This window comes from Apodemus sylvaticus, chromosome 23 (assembly GCF_947179515.1).
Source record: "Apodemus sylvaticus chromosome 23, mApoSyl1.1, whole genome shotgun sequence".
NCBI lineage: Eukaryota > Metazoa > Chordata > Mammalia > Rodentia > Muridae > Apodemus > Apodemus sylvaticus.
The window spans coordinates 37,156,487-37,166,307 of NC_067494.1; positions in this window are offsets into that span (position 1 = coordinate 37,156,487).

Below are 9,821 nucleotides of genomic sequence, written 5' to 3' on the forward strand. Positions count from 1 at the left end.
CTCAGACTTCTGACTTAAAAGGCTGCCTCACAGCCCTTTAACAGGCCCACTCAGCTCACCTTCTATGAATCTCTGAGTATACCTACAGGTCTTTAGGTCTGCAATTTCCTGTACTCTTTCTAACACCACACATGTCTTACTTAGGGTTTCTTATTGCTATGAGGAGACACCATGACCTTAGCAATGCTTATGCAGGAAAACATTTCGTTGCGGCTGGCTTACAGATTCAGAGGTTTAGTCCACTGTTGTCATGGCAGGAAATATGGTGGCAAACAGGCAAACGTGGTATCGAAGGAGCTGAGAGTTCTACATCTTGATCTGCAGGAAGCAGGAGGGACTGTGTGCCACACAGGGCATAGCTTGAACATATAAGACCTCAAAGCCCACAATGACACACTTCCTCCAACAAGGCCACACCTCCTAACAATGTGACTCCCTATATATAGGCCAAGCATTCAGCACAAAAGTCTATGAGGAATCATTTCTATTTGTCTTAGTTAGGGTTTTGCTTCTGTGAACAGACACCATGACTAGGCGACTCTTATAAGGACAATTGGGGCTGGCTTATAGATTCAGAGGTTTAGTCCATTATTATCAAGGTGGGAACATGGCAGCATCCAGGCAGACATGGTGCAGGAAGAGCTGAGAGCTCTACATCTTCACCTGAAGGCTGCCAGCAGAATACTGGCTTCCAGGAAGATAGGATGAGGGTTTTATAGCCCACACCCACAATGACACACCTACTCCAACAGGGCTACACTTTCTAATAGTGACACTCCCTGGTCCAAGCATATACAAACCGTTGCACTATTCAAATTCCCACACTAAACATTTTCTTGAATTTTGATGCTCACCACAACCTCCAGTAAGATTATCCTAGGATTGGTTCTCATTTTGGGCAGAGAATCAGGAAATACTCATTTTGAAAGTTTGAAAGTAAGCTTGAAACCTTACTTCAAACATCTCCACGCTGTAATTCACACTGGGCCTAGTTCACTAGAGTTCGGTGAAAAACACCATAGTCACTATGATGTCACTAGCGTGTGCAACCTTGCCCATATTTGAATCTATCCAGCACTTTTCACTGAATGAATTTCTAGGATGGTAACAAAGGGTATTTGCAGTTTTGATGTTTTTTTTTCAAAACCTACCTTTAATAAGCGTTCTTAAATGCTCTAAACTCAGTTCTAGCCCACCACCCATGAGAGGTAGTAGAAAAGGCAGGTTATTAGGATATGGGGGAAGTGGACCCATTTTTAAATAGTTCTTTAGAGAAAATCCAATCTGTGTTGTCAGTAGTCCAGTTCAGCAGTGTCAGGATAGCAAACATGAATCAGCAGTGGTGGCATGACCCAGCAGAAACAGCCAGGCCTCCACCAAATCTGCTCAAGTCAGCAGGAGTGACCTAGACCAGCAGGGGCACCAGGAGAAGTTCTCTGCTGAGCCTCTCTCAACAAAGTAAAGTTCAGAGAAGATGAAGACATGAGATCAAAGAAGTGTGGCAGAGCCAGCTATGTAAGCCTCTCTTCCAGTCCATTGAATCCTATTTATTCTTCCTATAAACATCGTGTGTCCTTCCATGGGTCTTGTCTCAGCATGTGAGTCTGTCCTTAGCAAAACTCCACATGAGTCTGTACCAACTGACATCACTCTGCCAATTGGCCTGAGTCCAAGGAAGCAGCAAGAAGCCAGAACACCACCAGAAGTTTTTTGGTGCATTTCTCTCTGTGGAGTCACAGCAAACAGAGTTCAGCAACACAATGTAAGGTGAACCCATACACGCATGTTATTGGCAAAGAGTCCTTCATTGTGCGTCCTTTCTCGTGCTTGCTTTATCAAAAGATCCTTTCATCTGTGTCTGCTCCATTGAAACATTCTTTGGCATAACTGACTTTCCAAAGAAGCCAGAAGTTTCCATTTCAGGTATTTCTGCCATTTACCCACATAATCAAGCCAATTGTGATTTGTGGATAAGATAACTTCTGTGATATTCACACTCCAGCTTTGAATTTTTCAGACGTGGACACACTGTGCAACACAGCATAAGTCCAGTGGACTCTGTAGATTTGTTGTATCTCGGTGAGAAGCATCTTCAGTGAGAAAGCAGTCTGATGGAGACCACGACACTACCCTCTAACCCAGTCATTCTTGACCTGTGACTCATGTCCCCTTTGGGGTCAAATAACTCTTTCACAGGGGTTGCATATCAGATATTAGCATTAAAGTTCATAACAGTAACAACATTAAAGTTATGAAATAGCAACAAAACTAATTCTACGGTTGCGGGTCACCACAACATGAGGAACTGTATTAAAGGGTCACAGCATTAGGAAGCTTGAGAACCGCTGTTCTAATCCTAAATTCTTCAAAGTAATAATAACTAGGGGCTAGGAAGACTGCTCAGCAGTTAAGAGCATGTACTGAGGAGTGTACTCAAGAGAGAGACCTTTGGTTGCCTTTTTCTCTTTTATTAGTAGATGTATGTTGTACAAAACAATGGTTTTCGTTATGATATATCTATCATACATGCATATGAGGTACTTCAGCAGATAAAAGGGTTAATCAACAGTGTCTGTTGTTGCTATAGGTGATCCTAATTAAACTCACTGTCTGAACAACAGCAACAAAGACACAAAGGTAAAGGCAGGAATAATTGGAAACAGGAAGGGAGTTCGCTGGAGTAGAAGGGACACAAGAGAGCATAATGGGGGTGAATATGCACCAAACGCGTTATATACACGTCATAATGTGTATATTGCCAATGAAGCCCATCATCATGCGTGATAAATATATTCTCATTTTTAAATTAAAAACACTACCCCAAAAATTGATACAATAACAAATTGCAATCTCTAACTAATAAGGACTTCCCAGCCCCAACCATGCTGACACCTCAGATTCCCCACCTCTGACACTGTGAAAAAAAATCAGTCTTTATGGTGTGTGTAAGCCACCCAGACTGTCCTTTGTCACAGCCAAGAGAGCTAAGACAGACTGCTTTATTAGTCACGATTTTCTTCTTATAGGTCTTGCTCGCCTCCTCTCCCTCCTCCCCTTCCTCCTCCCAATCCTGATCCCCCCCTCCTCTTCCTTCTTCCCATTCAGCAAAATCCCATTTCCTTTCTAACAGCCAAATTTGTTCAAATTGGCAGTATAATATTTCCATACCTCCTGAGCCCCAAAAGAAGAATATTCTTGGGGCTGACTATGTGAGGACAAAGTGATTCTTTTTTTTTTCTTTAAAGATTTATTTATTTTATATATGTGAGTATACTGTAGCTGTCTTCAGACACTCCAGAAGAGGGCATCAGATCTCATTACAGATGGTTGTGAGCCACCATGTGGTTGCTGGGATTTGAACTTGGGACCTTTGGAAGAGTAGTCAGTGCTCTTAACCGCTGAGTCATCTCTCCAACCCCAAAGTGATTCTTTTTTTTTTTTTTTTTTTTTTTTGAGACAGGGTTTCTCTGTGTAGCCCTGACTGTCCTTGCACTCACTCTGTAGACCAGGCTGCCCTTAAACTCAGAAATTCGCCTGCCTCTCCCTCCCAAGTGCTGGGATTACAGGCATGTGCCACCACCACCCGGCTCCCAAAATGATTCTTAATAGAAAGAATTAGCTATCCTTTTTTGTCTTCCCACTGAAGGATTTCTCAAAGCAAATTTATTTATAAATAAATAAATAAAGCAAGCCAAAAAATGGGTACAGTAATTTTTCTTTAAAGATTTATTTATTATATGTAAGTACACTGTCACTATCTTCAGACACACCTGAAGAGGGCGTCAGATCTCATTACAGATGGTTGTGAGCCACCATGTGGTCACTGGGACTTGAACTCAGGACCTTCAGAAGAGCAGTCAGTGCTCTTAACCACTGAGCCACCTCTCCAGTCCCGGGTACAGTAATTTTTAATTCAAAGTATTATCTGAAATCTTGTCACTATGCCGGGTGGTGGTGGCACACGCCTGTAATCCCAGCACTCTGGGAGACAGAGGCAGGCGGATTTCTGAGTTCGAGGCCAGCCTGGTCTACAGAGTGAGTTCCAGGACAGCCAGGGCTACACAGAGAAAAAAACAAATCCAAAAAACCAAAAAAAAAAAAAAAAAAAGAATGTCAATAAATGAAATCTTGTCACTAAAGAACTGTTTTGATCAGAGTCAGGGTGAAAATCAACTAGAACTTTCTATAAGGTCACAGCGGAGAGAAGCTGGCTTCACTAGCAACTGATCCTGCTTGTGCCTGGGCTTCCAGATGCCTCTCAGTCTCACAACCAGGCAAATCCCTGGAATGTGTGTGTGTGTGTGTGTGTGTGTGTGAATATATGTGAGTGTGTGTATGTGTGTGTGTGTGTATATATATATATATATATATACATTAATTTATTTATTCACTTTACATCCTAATCCCAACCCTCCTTTATCCCCAGGGCACCCTCACAGCAGGGCCCCTCTCCCCACCCCATCCCCTTCACCTCTGAGAAAATCTCTGAGAAGGCGAAGATCCCCCCTCCTCCTGGGTACCAACCCATCCTGGCACCTTGAGTCACTGCAAGACTAGGTGCCTCCTCTCTCTCCCACTGAGGGCAAACAAGGCAGCCCAGTTAGGGGAACCGGACCCACAGGCAGGCAACAGAGTCAGGGGTAAGCCAGTTGTTGGCTGACTATCATGAAGACCAACCTCACGCCTGCTACGTGTGTGCAGGAGTCACTGGAATTTCTAAGTGAGGCCACCCAGCAGCAGATTAAATGCTGAAGCTGAAATCCCCACCCAGCCTGTATCTGCAATCTGTGAAACACATTCAGACAGTGCAGGACACAGTTCCTGAGAAGATGTTCTCAGCTTTCCACTGACTTCAAGTTGGACTCAACCCTCAGTTGGAGAGTGTGAAGAAAACCACTCTTCGAGTGAAAAAGGAAAAGGGAAGGGGAAACGCGTGCTTGATAATACTGTATTTCTCTTTCAAAGAGACACCAAAGAATTCTCCACAGAATTCCTAGTATATGCTGCAGTTTGTAAGTGAGCCTCTATTTGCCGAAGTATAACATGCTTCCCTCTACTAGGAAAAGATGGAGACTGTGCATGAACCACAGGATAGACTTTTGCTTGAGACAGGGTCTCATGTGTCCCAGGCTGGCCTCAAACTCACTGTGTAGCTGAAGATGGTCTTAAACCTACCATACTGCCTCCTCCTACCTCCCAAGAGCTGGGGTTAAAAGCTGGAGCCACTGTGCCTGGCTTACATGGTATTGAGGACACAACCCAACGGCATGTGTGTGCTAGCCAGGCTCTCCACCAACTGAGCTACATCCCCAACCTTGATAGATTGTTGGAGAACGCCTGTATCAGTGTGACACCCCCAAATGAAGGTGTGCAGCATTTCCTGCACCGCCAAAACTTCCATTCCTTCCTCCTGGTCGCTTCCAGGTCCCAGCCAGGACTGTGGTCCTGACAACTGGAGTCACACTGTTTAATTGCCTATTTTTCAACTTTATAATAGAGGAATCACACATGTGTACTCTAGGATATCTGCATGATGCTACTTCATATTACGTTGGAGAGATTCGTCCATGATGCTGTACGTAGTCAATTATTAACTCCTTCGTTCTCCTTATTGTTTGATGTTCCTCTGGGTGGACATCATTTGTTCCTCTGTGTGGACATCATTTGTTCATTCTATGGTTGATGGATATTTGGAGCTTTTCCAGCCTGGCGTGAGCTGCAACATGCATCCCAGTGTATATATTTATGTGCACACTGTTGCACATGCCTGTTGAGAATCTTCCAAAGCATCAGTTTCATGTCACTAAATCTGTGGTAACTTGCTATGGTACCAAAAAGAAATGTATATAAAATGTGTATGTGTGCGTGTGTGTGCGCATGTGTATGTGTGTACATGTGCACTCGAGTGTATGTGTTTATTGGCTATCCAGACATCCCTTTTGTGGGTGCATGGCTAAACCTTTTACTCATATTACAAAGTTATAATGGTGTTCTTTTACTTGCAATTTTAGTTTATATTTGTGAGAGACAGAGAGTCAGAGAGAGTCCACAGTGTCTATCTGGAGGTCAGAGGACATCTTTGTGGCATGGGTTTTCTCTTTCCACATTCACATGGGTTCCAGGGACCAAATCCGGGTTTCAGAGCCTATAGGAAGCACTGTACCACTGAGCCTTCTCACCAGTTTCATCTTTTATCTTTGATTTTTCAGGATTTTCTTACATATTGTGCATTCAACTATGGTGTGGAAGCCTTTATTTATAATATGATTTTCCATCACTAGCTTATTTAGATTTCTAAATAAAGCCGACTTCCTGATTTTAATCACATCTGATATATCCGTCTTTTCCTGTATGGTTAGTGTTTTTTCTGCAAGTTTAAGAAAACCTTAGCCAGGGGTGGGTGGGTGGTGGTGGTGGTGGTGGTGCACGCCTGTAATCCCAGCACTTGGGAGGCAGAGGCAGGTGGATTTCTGAGTTCGAGGCCAGCCTGGTGTACAGAGTGAGTTCCGGGACAGCCAGGGCTACACAGAGAAACCCTGTCTCGAAAAAAACAAATCCAAAAAACCAAAAAGAAAGAAAGAAAGAAAGAAAGAAAGAAAGAAAGAAAGAAAGAAAGAAAGAAAGAAAGAAAGAAAGAAAGAAAGAAAGAAAGAAAGAAAGAAAGAAAACCTTGACTCTAAGGCTATAAAGACATCCCACGTTGTTCTCCTTTATTGGTTGTTGACTGTGATTATGTTTTGATTTGTTGCTTTATTTTTCATTCTTTGACAATTTCATAAATGTTTAGAATGTTTTGTTTGTCTCCACCCTCCATCATCCCCACTGAAACACTTCTACTCCTCCTCTTCTTTCTCTTCCTCCTCCTCTTCCTCCTCCTCCTTCTCCTCTTCCTCCTCCTCTTCTTCCTCCTTAATTGAATCTTCTTCTCAATAACTCTCCCTGCTATTTCCTTGGTGTTTTATTTGATTTAGTCTTTTGTGATTCCCCTGATTTAAATAGGAATGCTCAAATGAATATCGGTGGAAACATCTTCACTGGATCACCAGCAAATATACCACTGGAAGAAACAGCTGGTTACTTACTACAGGCTTAATTAACCCCACTTATTTAGAACTGATAGTTGGGCATCACATAAAATAAGTGCCAGAATTCTTTTCCCATATGAGTACAGCAATGATGACTGCCATTGATTTAAAATTATTAAAGATATCATCTTTTCCCTGCTCGAACACCATGGCGGCTTTGTCATTCCTTGGGTAGCCACGTGGATACAGGACTGTTTCTGCACTAGTCTCTGTTCTATTGTATTTCCCCATCTGTGCACCTGTTTGTAATGCTGTTAAGAAAGGAGGCTTGCCTGTGCTACCCTTTAATAGGGCCTATGAGATTAACCCTTGACTGACACTGGGAAATCAGACTGGGGAAGAGTTCCCATCATTTTTTAAATAGATAAGAGTAACTCAATTCTGCCTAAAATGCTTCTATAAACCTATAATTTCTGTTGAAGATTTGCTTTCTTTCTAGGAGCCTGGATTGTAGGCTCATGCCTGCAGAGGGCCTCCATGGGAAGCCCTCCCCAGATATTAAGCCTCTCGTGAGCGTCTCTGAGGGACATTTCACATGAAATGCTGTAACTCACCAAGAGAATTAAACATGCCCCACGTGTCTCCGCATGGAGCCTGAGGACAATCGCTCCTGGAGCCTCACCTGACTCTGTTTAGGTTTCGCCCTGCACACAATCAGATCTCTTTCTGATCTCATTTTATGTGTTTTGTTCTGTCTCCTTTCACCACAACACAAAATGTGTATCCTCTTATAACACAGTAGAGCCATAAGCACAAACGCCCTGGGGCCTGCCAGTCAATTGTCTGTCCAGTCTGAGGCATGTGCTCTTGGGGAACATTAACACAGTACCATGCTGTCTTAATGACGATAGACAGGCAGACACACACACAGGTAGAGTTATAGATATTATATAGATATTATATAGATATTATATAAATATCTATATAAATATAGATATTTAGCCCTAAGACCTGGCAGTGGAAGTTTGCCTGGCCACGCATGGGGCTAATTAGGTTTCAAACACTGTCTTTAATGCTTCACAATATCCAAAAAGAATTGTGTGATTGTCTTAATGATAAACAAGGTCTCGAGAAAGACTTTTTAATGTGCTGAAGTTATATAGTTATATATGGTTATATATAGTTGTTATATAAGGTTTTATATATATAGTTATTGTATATAGTTGTTATATATAGTTATCAGGACTAGGAAATGGCTCAGTCAGTTATGAGCCACTGCAGCAGCATGAGAACCTGAAGTCAGATCCTCAGAATCCTCATAAAACTTGGGCACTGAGGCATGAGACAGCAATCCCAGCACTGAGGAGATGCTCCCTGGGATCCCTAAGGAATATATTTGCTTTAGATGTCACCCACAGTCATTTGTCAAACTGCAGGCCAACAGGAGCAGTCAGTGTGGTTTGAGAGGATGGGTCGTGTAGGAAGAAAGGCACCCTACCTCTGTCCATCAGATCAAGTGGAAGACAGATCTGTGATTTGCTTCTATAGGAACAACTTGACTACAGAGAGAGCCACACTTGAAAGAACTTCCGCTTGGTGTCAACATTACTTGAATGAATTTTTCATCTTGATTGATGCACAGTGATATATAGTTCACTCTCCAAGGTAGTGTGGTTAACTTGTTAGGAAACTTTTTTGCAGTTTGACACTAAGATAATGAACTTCTGTGTGCATTTTTCTACAGTTTTTTTTTTAATTTTTATGCTTTCTGTTTTTAATGTAGTTTCCTTCATGAGAGGTTGGCTTTGTTTATACAACCTGAGGGTGGTTATAAATACTGTAAGTATTGTAATGTTATGAATGCAGTTTATTTTAAAGCTGTTTATTATATCATACCTAATAATGCCATGTGAGTGTTTTAATAAAATTTATATTTATTTAATGAAAAAAAACTGGCAAGCCAATCTAGCCAAATCAGTGATCTTCAGACTCAGTGAGCAAACCAGTCTCAACTGCTTTCCTATTCCACCTCCTTAGATTTGTTCAGACACAGTTATCTTACTTCCGTCCCTTGGTTTTTAGTTGAAAAAATATTTTTTCTGTGTTGAGGAAAACACACACAGAGTCACGCACTACATAACGATGCTTGCTCAGTGATGGACGTGATAATGGTCCCGTGAGTCTATGCCACAGGGTGGCATCACAGCCACTTCAGTTCATGTATGTACAGTCTGTGATGTTTGGGTGATGAAGTCATCTAACGATACATTTGCAAGGATCTCTACTGGCCAATGAATCATGGCCACACATGTATGGGCATGTGTGTGCACATTGTGTGCATGTGTGTACCTGAGTGTGTGTGTGTGTGTCTGTCTGTCTGTCTGTCTGTCTGTCTGTATCCATGAGCTCCACATCTGGAATTGAATTATCAATTGATTCCCACCTTGGTGCTTTTCGGGAAGCAGTGGAGCCTTTAGGAGGTGGAGCTGAACGTGAGGGCTTCAAGGCACCATCTTGAGAGAGATGAAGAATTCTGTGGGATAGGATCTGAAGCCTCCCCCACGCCCCTCCCCCTCATGCTTTCCTACCATATTTCTCTGCCATGACCCAAATCAACGGAGCCTACCAACCCCAGAATGGAAATTGCTACAATCGTGAACCAAATAGAAACCCCTTCTCTTTATAAGTTGTTTGTCTCAGACATTTCTGCAGTCCCAGGGGCTGGTGAGTGCTGATATTGTGCTAGGCTATAGATGAGTTGTCACAGTATATGTAATTGCAGGTCACGTGCTAATA